The sequence below is a fragment of the Melopsittacus undulatus genome, chromosome 3 (assembly GCF_012275295.1).
Source record: "Melopsittacus undulatus isolate bMelUnd1 chromosome 3, bMelUnd1.mat.Z, whole genome shotgun sequence".
NCBI lineage: Eukaryota > Metazoa > Chordata > Aves > Psittaciformes > Psittaculidae > Melopsittacus > Melopsittacus undulatus.
The window spans coordinates 37,726,048-37,741,231 of NC_047529.1; the positions used below are offsets into that span (position 1 = coordinate 37,726,048).

The 15,184-nt window shown below is 38.3% G+C and overlaps 1 protein-coding gene across 1 annotated transcript in view; it reads left to right on the plus strand.

The window, feature by feature from the left end:
- The window catches only part of MLIP (muscular LMNA interacting protein), a 114,954-nt gene that overhangs the window by 87,290 nt on the left and 12,480 nt on the right, over positions 1-15,184 (plus strand). The window lies entirely within an intron of this gene.

Consider the following 15,184-nt stretch of genomic DNA (forward strand, 5'->3'; position numbering starts at 1 on the left):
ATCTCTGTGTTTTCCTTTCTCGCTAATAACATTGCTAATAGAACTCTCACTACGTGATGTTGCTGCCTCTTTTTCATCCAGCCCTTCTTGGAAGGACAGACACTTTCAGGCTGCATTGTCAAGGACAGTACAGACTAGATGAAACTCCAGATGGCATCAGCTTTATTCTCTCTTTTGACTTTTCTTAGCCCTCTTCAGTATTTCCTCTCTGTGCCAATCTTCCTAATGTGACACTGAGCACTGGTGACTATGTGGGTGACATTCAGCTTGAGACATAATGATGCAGCCAGCTGTAACTGCTGACCTTCAGCTTCATGCCCCTGTGTCGAACACACATTCTTTTTTGCACAGCAGAGAGTAGCTTGTTTGCTTTTCGTTTCATTAAGAAATGTCCCTGTGTGGAAAAGGCAATTTTCCTGGTAAAAAAAAAAAAATAGTAATTTTTGCTTTAACAGGCAGTGGCTCTCATGCAGATAATGCAAAGTAGTGGACAGAGACAAAAAGAGATTTCTGAATTAATAAAGATCATCTGGAAAGGATGTTGCTCAGCTCACATAAAGCTCTTTTTATTTGTGTTCTGGATACACTGTTAGTAGACTGACATTCATATGCCAATAAAATTTATAAACAAGGGAAAAATCTCATTTTATTTTGGCTTTTTCTCATATTAGCTTTTTCCTGAGGGCATATACAATTTGTAACACTGGCTGTTCAGTGGATATTCCCCCATTATGCCCTTTCTTCAGACAGTGGTACAGACTGAGGTTCCAGTATGACGGTATTAAGCTTCCTACATTTTTAGATACCGTTACTGGAGATAGTAATTTCCCCATTATGAGAAATATTTTTTTTCTCTTGCTTAGTACATTTCATTAATGTTTCACAAATTTTGCAAGTATGCTCCAATTTGTTCAAAAAACAAACAACCATAAGATATACTGGAAGTATATGTAACTCATGTCCAGTGCTGATGTGACTGATGGTTTCATGAAGATTTTAATTGGAAACTAGGGAAATAGAATCTTTTTGGGGAAATAATAGGGTATTTTATTACACATTAATATGAAGACAACTCAACAAATGTTAGAGAATTCATGTGCTTGCAAATATTTATTGACAAGAATCTACATAGGCTCCTTTGTCATTAAGCCACTTTGGGCAATGGAAGAGTGAGAGAAAAATTAACTAAGGAGATAATAGTTACAAGTGGCATGAAGCTATGAAGCCAGTTTGCCAAGGTTTATCATTAATAAATAAGTAGGGCTGGTGCCTCTGAGGAGGAGTGCAAGAGGCAGGAGGCAAGGTCTGTGTGAAGTGACTGCTGCCTGGTCCCCTTCCAGTCTCTTGCTGCTTCAGGGCTCTGATTCACTAGTTTGCTCACTGTGCTTCTTTTGGCAGGTGATACATTAGCTTCTGCTGGAACTCATCACAAGTCTTGTCACAAATTTTCTGGGTATTGAGCTCAAAGGCACAGTGTGCAAAGGAGTTCCTGGTCTAGACTCACCCGCCAAGTGGGTGTACTGTGTTAGTGGCCTAGACAAAACATGAGCATGAGATTTGTGCCAAAACCTGTGTATGCATCCTTCACTCTACCCCAATTTTTAAAAGGACTTTTTTTTTTTTAAGGATTTTATTCTTTAGGTTTCAAACTCCATATATGTATTGTTTGGGATTTTTTTTTTAACCAGAAACACTAATAACTGCTAAGAACTTGAAGTAGTGAAATATACTGAGTATGGACCTTCACTGGTCTAACTCTTAAATGGATGAAAATGCTTGTTAAAAAGTCTTGTTAAAAAGCCTGAAGTGATCCTGCTAGTACATAGATAAGGTAGACTTTCCTTTGTACTCTCAAACACTTTGATTTTGTTTTCAGTTTTTCAAGTTTTCAGATTGATTTTGTCTCCAACCTATCCTCCCAGAAAATGTCCCAAAACATGGTTGTGCAAGGAGTTGCACTGCTCATCAGCCAAAGTGTAGCTGGTTTAATGGGTCATCTACAGCAGGCTTTTTTTTCATGTGTACTTTCATGCCAATGAAAGCATTTAGTGTAGAACAATTGTATTGGCATGAAGGTAGAGTGTTTCCTAGTTAATCATCAAGCTCTGTGAAATGTAGAAAGTGCGCAAGGCAAGAACTTTGCTTTCTGTCCAAAGCTTTTTTCTTTCATCCATTAATCTTTTTTTTGTTTTTCTTTTTTCATAGGAGACTGCTCTCCTATACCCTCTGTATTCAACTAAACTGATCTCTCCAACTAAGTCTCCTATGTGTCTTCTGTCTCCCTTGCTGACTCTCTAAACCCTGGACCTTTCAGCCACTTGTCTTTCATCATGTGTGATGTTCAAGAGAATCCTTATAGCCCTTACAGTCACAGCTCTTTGTACAATAAGGTGAGCGTCAAGTGTGGCGTCATCCAAGAGCTTTGTCAGGCTTTTATCCTTTCAATTCCAGGCAAAATTTAGGATCACTCCTGGCAGGTGCTCTGGGAGATGCATGTCAGACAAGCCTGTGTCTTCAGCATCCCTGGAGATATTGCTGCTTTTCATTTCCTTGGCACAGCTTGTGTCAGGGCTTGTTTACTCCAGGCATGCCAGGACAGGGCTACTCCTTATTCAAGCTATTTGTTCTCGAAAGGAGGAATAATCATTTCATCCCTCATGCTCTGATTACTTTTGACATTTACCCATACTAAAGTAATGGTCTCTTTCCTTTTTCTTGGGGACTGAGGGAAGGGAGGCTAACCTGAGAGAAATACAGGCTTTTTCTGTGGCTTTATCTGTCTTCTTGACAAGCAGTTGTCTCTTGCCCATACATAGGGAACTACAGCTTTACTGATGTTGGTGTCTTCTAACTTCTAACAGCATGAAGTTAGACAAAATCTCTGTAGTCCAAAGTATGGGTGATAGGGCTGGCTAATGAGCTTTGTAAGGTGAAAACTAGCCCCTGCGTCTTAGCTGAAGTCTGAAAAAGAGCAGGTGGCACAGGGTGTTTACAATATGTCAAGAGAGCTCCTGTCTGGTGTTAGAAAAGCATCAATTGTGGAAGTCTATAGAAGATGTTGTTTGGACCCCCTAATGCTTCACTTGCATGCCTTTTTTTTGTAAAAGGATCTGGCTGGAAATGCTCAAACCTTGATTCCTGGAGAAATAACCTCACTCTAAGATGTACATTGTGCTTTATTTAGGATGCAAGAGGTTAAAACACAGGCATTAGGTGCTGTATCTTTAGGCTATGTCATGGTTTCCTCTTTAGGAGAAGCACAGGGTGATACATGACTTACTAGTTTTAGGCAGATTGGGAGCTGAAACTGCTTAAGAGAGAAGTTATCACCTCTGCAGAGAATGTATGTTGGTCAGCCATTGGACTTTGAAGAAATGCCTGGAAAAGTCTTTGTATGCCCGTTGACTAGAAACATAATATAGGTTAATAGGTAAAGTCAACAGTGTCTGAAGCTGGCCCCTTTGTCCTGTGAAATGTATAAAATATGCAATTCTACCCACTTATTAGGATGGACTAAAACTAAAATCAACCTTTTGTCCTGTCTGTGAGTCATTCTGACCAAAAGAACCTTTCCACATCTGCTAGACTGGGTTTCGTTTTGTTTCAGCTTTTACTGAACTGGACTGACACTTATTTTACACAGCAAGGGTTTCAACAAGTTTCCTGGTTCATTACGGGACATTCACATGAATAAACAATTCATATGACCATTGAAGTCAGCTTTTATAATGAAAATAGGTATTAGCATTTGCTAATGAAAACTGCTAGAAACTCAGAAACCTGTATGGGAAGATGAATAAGTTATCTTAAGACAGTAAAACAGTGTAATTTTTTGGTGTATCATGTTAGCTGTTTTCTCAAACAGGGATACCCTTGCTGAGTGATTGCTCAAATAAGGAATTCTGAAGCCGCTCTGATTTCCCATAATACTGTGTACCCCAAACTCTTCTCTTGAATGCAAAGGTCATAGGACAACGCAACCTGTATATTTGCATCCACCCATATGGTAATGATTATGAGGCCTCTTCATCCACAGTTTTTGACCTCAAGGAACTTCTGGCATTTCAGGCAACCTTTGTGAGCTTTGCAAACTGATAAATGCAGCTACATCTCTCTGATGTTAACAGGTTCTTCCTGTATAATGTTAATATAAGAGCTATATTTTCTCTTTGGTTTCTTCCATTTCCTTGTACAACATATGGTTTAGTGTGAGATGGAACTAAATGATCTTGAGGTGCTTTCCAAGGATAACCTATGATTCTATGATTCGATGATTCTAACACAAGTTTTATCTCTTGGGTCATTTGTTACTGTCCACTGTTAGCAAAGGTATTTCATGTGGCTTTCCTGTAAGCTTCATGCATCTGTAAAGATTTTTTGTTTTACTTTTATATTTTATACTTTTTAATGTATAAGAGCTATATTAAAATTCCTTATCCACCAAGTGGTCCAACCATCAAATCTATGCCTCTCCAGTGTCATGTGGGACAGTGTCAAATGCCTTGCACAAGTCCAGTTAGATGATGTCAATCACTCTTCCCTTATATATCAGTGCTGTAACCCCACCATAGAAGGCTACCAAATTTATCAGACACATTTTGCCCCCTGTGAAGCCATTCTGGCTGTCACCAATCATCTGCCTTATGGTCCATATTCCTTAGCATAGTTTCTAGAAGGATCTGTTCCATGATCCTGCCAGGCACTGTGGTGAGACTGACTGGCCTGTAATTCCCTGAGTCTTCCTTTTTTTACAATGGAGGTAGGTGTGTCCCAGTACCTTGGGAAACAGAATAACCAGATGTTAGTACTGGGCTAATTTAATATAAACAGAGGTTTATTTACACAAGAAGTAAATATTCACCACTTAAAATATGTTTTTAATCTGTTTTGGTTTATAGTATTAACATTCTTTGGTAACCAAAGGTTGACTAATTTAGACCTTATTCACACGATCAATATTTAACATTGGAATCAGTATATGTTGATAAAACCCCTGACAATATTTGCCTCTTATTTCTGGTGATAGCCACATCTTGTGCACCACCCAACTATGGTCTGAGCTATTCATGTTTTTTAAAATAAATTATTTAATTTATTTTCATATATAATTGAAGTAACAGAAAACACAATACAGTAGACACAGTATCAGGTGTTGAAATTTCAAACCGTTAGAACTGTTCCTTAAACAATATCCAGACATTATGGGTATTTTTTTCCATTCTCTACTAAACCTGGACTGTCACCTCTGTAAATCCCTGGTGCTCCCCCTCTTCAGTTCTCATTCCCCAGGATAAGGAATAATATGCAGTGTGACTCACTTGTTGCCTCTCCAGCATCTAGTAAACACTTGGTAAGTGTCCACATGGTCAATCCATATATAATATATGTGTGTTAACACTTAGAAGCATATGTTGTACTTTTCTTCATCTTCCACTAGAGGGCAAACCCCACTGCTATATATTCTTAACAATAATTTAAAATTTGTTTTAAATATACCGTTGAGAATGGATACAATGTGCCCGTGAAAGGCATTGCTACCTTCTACGTGCACTTTCATTGAACAAGTCTTCCCTTAGAAATGGGAAATGGGATATGGAAAAAAAACCCATAATGATCACCTGTGTCTTATTCAGAGATATTCGATATGGTGAGCTCCTAAAACCAGAATAATTTCATATGCTCATTCAGTGTATGAAAAAATAACATCTGTCTCTATCTGAAATGCTGTATCAAAAGGACAGTAAGGTCCAGGTTGTTCTTGTTTGAAGCTCCACTGAATGCCTGAACCGTCATAGCTGATAAAATTACCCAGATGAAGCGGAGAGATATACCTCGCAGCTTTTTGTAGTTATAACTGTTCAGAGTGATGAAATACGTATCTGTGGCCCAAATACTTTCAGAAATGTGGTTTTAACATTGATGGGAAGAGGAAGTGTGAACAAGGCTACTGTGTCTATCCTTCTGCTTGGAGAGCAAGGAAGGCTACTTTCTTCTGTGCACAGGCTGCTCCTGAAATAAGAATGTTGCCCATTCAGCTGAACTGATTCTGTTTTTGTTTGCCTTATTATGTTCCTTGTCCTCTCCTTCCCTAGTCTGCCCCCAGGCATCAGGTGCTGCTATTTTTATTTACATTCCTTGGTCTTGAATAATTATAGGAGTTGAACTTTTTTTTATAAAAACTATCATTTTCCTTTTTTGGAATAAAACAGCTCAGGAAGGTGGACATGAATATAGCTGTTGCAGTGATGGAGATCTTGTGGTAACTCTCATCACCATGGTTAATTCCAAAGAGTGCTTCTGCTGGAGATCCCTTCAGTTTACCAGAGAGCTCTGTAGGGTGGAAGAGCACAACTCTGCACCTGGAATACTGTGTCCAGTTCTGGTCCCAGCAATTAAAAAACAGTGTGAACAGATTGGAGACCATCCAAAAGAGAGCCACAGAGATATCAAAGGGCTGTAGAATCTGCCCTATGAGGAAAGACTGAAGGAGTTACGTCTTTTCTTCCTAGAGAAGAGAAGGCTAAGGGGGGAACCTCTTTACAGTATTCCTGTACTAAAAGGATGGCTACAAAGAGAATGGAGGCTTCCTCTTCACAGGAAGGCACGTGGAGAAGACAAAGGACAATGGATGCATCTTGTATGGGGAGAGATTTCCTTGTGTTGTATGAAGAAGTCATTTACAGTGAGAACAATCAGTCACTGGAACAACCTCCAAAGGGATGTGGTAAAATCCCCACCACTGGAGGTTTTCAAGATGTGTTTGGACAGGGTGCTAGGTAACCTCACCTAGGCCCCCTTTCCCCCAAAAAGGTTGAACTCTTCCAACCTGGGCTGTTCGGTGGTTCTATGATTCATATGGGGCATGACTGAATTAAATACCTGCCAAGGCAGAGAGCGTTAAATTTTGGGAAGCCAGCTGTCATTCTGAAGGAGAAAGGAATGACCTGCCCAAGTGAGAGCCAAAGGATGAGCAGGTGTAGCTCCTTCAGCTGGTAACTGTCTCCCAGTCCTTACTGACTTTCAAACTGCTTCTTCTTTCTGTCTGCAAAGACTGCGAACACGATTCACGTACACACCTGTGAAAATCTCTCTGTCAGCAAATTCTTTAGCAGAACAGCCTTAAAAATGGATTGGCAGGAATTGGATTTTTTCAAGGAGTACAACAATTTTTTTAAAATTGCCATTTCTGTATCTGATCAGACATTATTTATAAGAGTAAGGGTCTAAGCTTGCACAGGAAAAATTGTATTTCATGTCCAAATTCAGACTCCAGCAAATTTATTTATTACTTTCTTTTCCTGGACCTTGAGATCTTGAGATCACTAAATGTTGTTGTGTCAGCCTTCCATAATCACTTGCAGATCTGCATGCTTATAGGCAAGCAGAATACTTAAAAGGAATCTTTCTTGTTTGTTAGATGAAATCAGTTGTGTTTACTTCGCCATCCAATCTCCTACTCATTGGAGTTTGTGTTTGATTAATAGCAGCATAGTGGGGATTGACATTCTGTGAACACGGCAGCCTTTCAAGGTTGCCATGGAAAAGTACTTTTCTCCCAGACATCATCCCAGCTGCTTTTATTTCTAGAATAGAGTTTCTTTCTCTCTTTCAAATGGTGATTTTAAATGCTATACTTGTCTAGGTGTATTGTGGTTGATCAACCTTCTACTATCTGTGATCCTGAACAATTGCTTTAGTGCAGAAAAAGAAATCAGAGGCAAAAAAGCCATTTCATTAGTGCTGTGTTACAAATTGGACCTCCTCTTTGGGAAAGTACTAATGTTTAATATTGCTGTGGCTCCATTGTATATCCTTTAATGGCATTGCTTGGGCTCAGTGAACTATTTAAATCATATCATACTTAAGTGACATTTCTATCACTTTGGGCTTGGTTTGATAATGCCCGCAGAAAATGCCTCTTGAGATCTTGCTCAGCTGATCTTTAAATGAAGACATTTCTCCTGAAGAACTTTAGAAGGATCATAACTTGGTAATTGATTGCTTTCTTCAAAGCCATCATATTACCAACAGAACATGAAGGTAGCTTAGGCTCAACAGGAAACACCACAGCATGCACTTAACAGGAAGATGTCTTAAGTCTGGTACTGCCTGGAAAGACCTCTCCTACCCACTTCTGCAGAGAGAGCTTTTCCAAAGGAAAAGAAGGAACTGATTACCACTTCCTCACTCTGTTTGACCTGGGTAGTTCAGCAATTTTAAGAGCTTGCTGTCTTATTTCCACTAGGAGAGGCTGTTGATGGTAGGACCCTGGTATCTTTGGTGTACTTTGTTTAGAAATCAGTGAACTGTTTTTAAAAGAGTTGTTTTTACACAGAGTTGTTTTCTTGAACATGGTAGGATCAGATCCCAGCAGTCACTTTAGTTAGAAATCAAAATGTGCTTTCTAGTGAACACTGTGCCCAGAAGTGTCCTGGTTTCTTTGGAACCTACTTAGAGCCACTTCTGTTGTTTTCTGCATTCTTATTTATGCAGCTTGTCTTAGCTGGGAAAGCTTAAACCAGTCTCAAGAACCAAAAATCAGTTTAAAATGTTTTGATTTCATTCTTAGAAATCTCTATGTAATATAAAACTTGAATTCAGTCTTATCCATGGTTTTCTATGCAGATTGCATCTAGTCTTCTGCTTAATGTATTTCAGGCAGACATTTTAAATGCATAAACCAGTATCAAATATAATAGAAATTCTGGCCCTAGCTAACAACTCCAAGATCTCTTTATCTTAGCCTTCTGCATTTTCAGGTTACTATGTGAGCACACGTCTTAGGAGAACAACCAAAGGAAACACAATAGACCAAGTACAACATCCTAGTATCTGCTTCTAATGACTGTTTGTGAAAGGGATTCTATGACATGCCAATGGTGATGGGGGCAAGCTTGCCATAGGTTGGAGGCTGCTTCTGATGCTGGGATCATGATCCATGACTGAAATTGAACTGGATACAATGCCATTTCTAAGGGAATTTGAAAGCACAGAAAATGGGACTGTTAAGAAATAATCTCTATTAATGATTTGGCAAATGGGAACTGCAACCTAGGGACATGTCTTTGCTTGTAATACAGTAATAAAAACAAAAGACAAAATTACAAAGAGCAGAACACGCTCAGAGGTAAAGATTGTTGGTTTTAACAACAAAAGCAGAAATATACCATTGAGTGAAAAATATAAAAAAGATTTAGTGGGCATATAACCTGTATGAGACACAGAAAAACCAATCATATGCTTTTTATTAAAGGCAGTGAGAAAACAAAGTCTGAAGGAAAAAAAAAATCATAGTTAATGGGAACTATCCCAAAACACACAGAGCTGCATAGAAATTCATATCTTAGATGTCACTAAACACATATGTTTCTAGACAATTTCCTGCTGGTTTTTAGATTGTAAAAACTCTTCTGAGGTATCAAGGCAAAGTAAACAGTGAGCTGACTTGGAAACTGCAGTTTAAAGGACAAACTGCCACAATTAGAATTCAATTAACTGTTATGGCAGGTATTGATATAATGTGTACTCTGAAACATGGCCTTAATTAACTCCTTTTCTAGTTACTTTAGAAAAATGTATGAAATGCAATTAGTTCTGTGAAATTCCAAGTATGTACTTAGAGCTTTAATTAAAGAAGCCAGTATTTATGTATGTTACAATGATGTTATGAACTTCAAGGCATTAGTTGTTGGGTTTTTTTTCTTTTTGGCTATGTGTTCTGAATTTTGATGAAGTGGTCATATATGATAAGCTGTAAATTACAGTACTAGCTTTCTCCTTTCCTTAATTAAATAGTAGCTATAATTTTAATAATTATATGATAGTAGAATACAATCTTAATACAAATTTTAATATAGGCTATGACAGTTACACATGTATACTCAAGAAAATTCAGTCAAAGTTTGTGGTTTGGATATACAGTAACTAAGGTCAAAGATCTCTGTTGCATGAAAAGCTTACTGAGAAAACAGGGCTTGTTCAGTTTTGCAGCTAATCTGGGAAGCAAATATGCAGGTGGAAGGTCAACTCTGAAAATTAAATCCATTTAATTTCATGCTCTCACCTGGAAAGCAGTTAAAGTTCTTTGGCTGTTATCAGTCAACGAGCAATGAGCCCCTTCCTGGGGCAAGGAAGTATCGTCACTTTTGAGCAATGACTCAATTTCTGTGAGTCCATAAATAGTTCACAGTCAGTATGCTGAGGGAAATTTCAGACACCTGCATTACTGGAAATTCTGAAATGTTCTTTCCAATACAGATATGAATTTGAAAACATTTAAATACTCCAGAAATCAATATGCATCATTTGGGTTATATGATCTAACTCGATGCAGATAGTTCTAATCCATATGATTAGAAGATATTTGTCTCTGCTGCCTTACCCTGGAGGTGTGCAGGTTGTGGTTTTCTTCCCCCAAGTCTTTGTTATGGGCTTGGTACCCTTGCTGGCCACCAGCTCCTGTAATCACCTATAGTAAAATTAGCCCTGTGAGGAACTGCAGAGCTTGATTAGCCCACAGCAGAGAACAGAGGCTCTTATCATTATTGCCACAGAGTGAACTGATAGTGAAATACATTTGAATGCTTTATGGAAGTGATGCAAAATGAACCATCCAGGTCAGAAAACACAATATGCCAGTTACAGATGGGATTTCTTACAATTAAACACTTAATTTTAATTTTCAAAATGACTAGTGAGAGTTTATAAGGGATCAAAATGTTTTGCAGAAAGCTTTTTTTTTCTTCTGTTTCTAGTATTTTTCATTGAAAAATAATTTTGGCAGAAAATACCCACCCAATGTCAATGGCTAGCCCAGCATGAGATGTTCAACTTGGCTTAGAAAAGGCAGCCCAAGGACAAATTGATGCACTGCTGCACTTGTGTGCATCTCCCTCTCCCCAGTTCCACTTAAAGATAAGGAATCCCTACTGCAAAACCCTGTAATTCCTCTAGCCTCTGGTATTCTCATACAAATCTTTCAGTCTCACCCCACTCTGATGTCCTCCAGGCATATGTCCTGTGAAAACCTGTCAGGGAACTGTGCCTGTGTGTGAGCTGTCTGTCTTGTGCACATACTTACCAGTATCTGGGGAGAGGTTTGGAATCTGCAAGTTAAAAATACACAAGTATGGTACTATATAATAATGATTTGCAAGTCAGTCAAGACATAGGTGGCTGAAGGTGTGTTATAAATTTTTGTTGTGATTAGCATTTCTGCTTTACTTTTCTTTATAGAGAGGTGGAAATTGCAAAAAAATGGGTGTTTAATTGACTGAACTTTGAAATGGATTTTATTCCATGTAATTTCAGAGACTGAATTTTCATAATTATAAATTAGAATCATAGAATTGTAGAATAGTTCGGGTTGGAACGGACCTTAAGATCATCTAGTTCCAACCTCCCTGCCATGGGCAGGGACACCTCACACTAAAGTATGCCATGCAAGCCTTCGTCCAACCTGGCCTTGAACCCTGCCAGGGACGGAGCATTCACAGCCTCCCTGTGCAGCCCATTCCAGTGCCTCACCACCATCACGGTAAAGAATTTCTTCCGTATGTCCAATCTAAACTTCCCCTGTTTAAGTTTTAACCCGTTACCCCTTCTCCTCTTACTACAGTCCCTAATGAATAGTCCCTCCCCAGCATCCCTAAAATTGGCTCTTTACATTATATATATTCTTTCCCCTTTGTTGAAGATAGTCTTTGCTGCTGTGGGTGTTTTACCATTTAGTGGTATCCTGGATTTCTTGCGCTTACATTCAGAAAAAGTGGTTATCTATAAAACAGTTTTATAAAAAAATAAGTTTGTTTGTTGTACGTGTATAAACAAGCATTTTTAGTCTTTCAAAAATTAGTAATTTTTCCTGTTGTGAAGAAATGACTCTGTGTTTCATACAAATCTATATTACCTATTTATTTTCAAAGTGGATTAACTTAGTGGTCTTAGCAGAGTAGTTTGAAAGAATAGTGTATACATGAATGTTCTCTGGTTACTATAGTTGAAACATAACATTCTTATTTTTTATGTACCTTATCTCTCACTGGTTCCAAAGGGTTTTAAACCTGTGCCTCAATTAGAAAAGGTTGCAGACCCTCTAGAGAGTCACTTAGATTTATGAAAAAGGCCTTACCTTGAGAACACCTCAGAAAGCTTTATATTATTCAGAGGCAGCTGTGATTCATAGCACAATAAAGATAAACTGACCTTTTAAAGGCAAATATGTCTTACTGATTACCCTACAGAGCTAAATGAACAAAGTTCTAACTAAGATGTTATATAATCCTTTTTCTAAGCCTTGGCTGAGTCTGCAAGAGGTTATTTTGGCTAAGCATATAATTTCCCTTTGATCTTACATGCTTTAAATACTTAAATATTGTCAGGATATCCACCCTCCACAGTACAATTTTTTTTTCAGCCACAAAAGCAGATTTGTCTATTTTTCTCTTTCACTGTTCTCAGAAAGAATAAGGAAAATATCACAATATTAGAAAATAGACTGATATCTGGAAAGTTAAAAATTATTAATTAACCTTGTAAGAGTAATGCAGAATTCTGTAACTGACAAAGGCAAAATGCAGAATTTTTGTAACTGACAAAGAGTACAAATTATAAAAGCAATATTGTCATATTTCAACATCAACAGATGCAATTCCTTTACATCTGTGGGAGAAACTAAGGTTTCTTGCCACCTGCTTTGACCTGGAGTTGAAAGACTGCCAGTGACAGAGCTTGATGAGGTCTCATTAAGACAACACACCCGCAAAAAAGTACATAGTCCAAGCTGAATTCATAATTCAGAACTTGTGGACATGACCACGTTGCTGTATGACTCCGAGGGATGATAGTCACACAGTGTCTAGTAAGGGTATTAATCCCTCCTCATTCTGCCTACCTTGCATTCCGGTACTTTTAAGTTGACTATCTGGTACTCTGATCTTGATAGCTCATCTTTGCAGAGATGATCATTCTCTGTGAGGAACTTTCCCCTGTGCTTAGTGCTGTAAGTTGTACTATGATTCAGTTACAAGGTTGAGTTTAATCAGGTAGGCTATCTGTCTTGTTAAGTGTCTTCCCAACAACTCCGGCTGACAGCCATGCAAACAAGACACCATGGAGATGCCAATGACCTCCTTTAATACTTGCTCAGACAGTAAGACACCTGATTACAGTGCTTATCTCACCTTGCAGAGATTCAAACTCATTCTCTCATTTCCAAGTGTCCACTCCTTACCCATGGAGCTGCAGAAAACAAAAGCACTGGGACAACAAGTTCCATCCTGTTTGTGGGATTGGCTTAGTCTGCATTCAAGAAAACAAGAATTATATTTGTAGGGAAAAATCATGGAGGAAAGAGTAAGACTCTGTAACCTCTTGGTTAAACTCTGGGAGGACAGACATGGGACTTATTCCATAGCAAGGCTAACACATTTCAGATTACACTGACACTTGATAGAAATAACACAGTGAAAAAGCCTCCAGCTAATTAGGATGAAGTCACCCAGGCCGAGGCACTCAGCTCCTTCGCAGCTGGCAGAGACATAGCTGTACAATTCCAGGAAAAAATCTAACACCTTCCTTTCAGGGACCTGCAAGACTAAATGTTATTTCAACAGAAAGGATGCAATCCTTGGCTTGTGTGCTGCATATTCACTAAAGTACTACATAAAGGTTTTTTTTTTATAAATGTAACCATATGTGACTTCCTTAGGATTAGACCCCATGTCATGGCAAAATCAGGTCTCCAGACACCTGACTATAGAATGTGTAGACTCTTCTAAGGTAACATGTCAGAGAAGCCTGGTGCAAGCAGAGAACTTTATATAGTTCAGTTTTTCTCTAAGTTTTCAGTCTTTTTAACTTTTTTCCTCCATTATTAATCAGTTAAATCCTTGTTTGTCTCTCACTTCTTGAATTAGTCAATATTAAGCAAGTGTGTCCAGAAAATAGAGATAATTTCCCGCTCCATGGAGACTGCTCTAAATGTTGGGTCTTTGGATTGAAAAGAGGATGCTATCAAAATAAAGGAAGCAAATATACTTCTTGGTTTAAAAAAAAAAGAATCACTGGTTTTGTCAGAACTAAGGAGGGACTTGAAACCTCATACTCCAGGAGCAAAGTAAGGAAGAATTATGACTCAGAGAGGCATTTCAGGTCACCATGATAGGCAATGAATACTAGCAAGAAAGGCCAGGATGAGATAACGCAGTAAAAGGATATTTTTCGCTGATTGGTCTTTGTGCAATTTGAGAAAAAGAGCTATTGCATTCTCAGATCACTACCTGACTAGGGAGCTTTTCTTTACTGCAACAAGCAGTAGACAGTTCTCAGAGAACTTAGGTGCACATCACAAAGTAAACAGAAAATGATCAATACTTTTCACTCTTCTCTTTGTGATTGACCCTTCTTTTCCTGGAATAGAGAGATGTATATTCTGGTGAGGCAATAGGTAACTACAAGGTTTTTTTTCAATGAAACAAGCTTGCTATGAAACTGCAGGTGTTAGGACTTTGTATCTGATTATCACCAAGGTTTGCCCACCCTTGGTAGTTGCAGGGTGCTTGGCTTAGAAACAGGACTTTGATCTCCCACTTAACCCATTAAATTCCTCCTGTCTATGCTGCAGTAGTGGCATGGTGTAAAGTCTAGGGACTGTGCTGGTTAAAATTAGGAGCCAAGTATGCCTCAGAGGGAGAAATGTTGTTACTGAAAGGATCTAGGATTCTTACTCCTTCCTTACTCTTTATTTGCCTAAAATTATTCCTTTGTCTATATTTACTGAATGAATAAATAAACTTGGTGCCTAAAGTTAATAATTTGCCTTTTCATTTTGGGAAAAAAAAGAAGCAAAAAAAGAGAAGCAAAATAGGTCAAAACTTCTGTAACTGCTGCTCTTACTGCTAGTGTTGATTCTTGCTTCCCTGAAAACTAATCAGGGCAAATTTACAAAGAGAGAAAGCAATACATAGCAGATCTTTACATAATCACAGAAAATCAGAGTATATTCCACTTCAGTATCCTTCTTTATATATAGGGGCAGTTTAGCAGATCAGTTTTGCTTCACAAAGAGCACAGTTTCAAAATTAATCTTCTCAGGACAAGAGCAATATCTTTTTGAGCAACACGTCACCTGTTTATTAACTATTTGATCTAAATACCAAGACAAAGTAATGTCTTTGATACACTG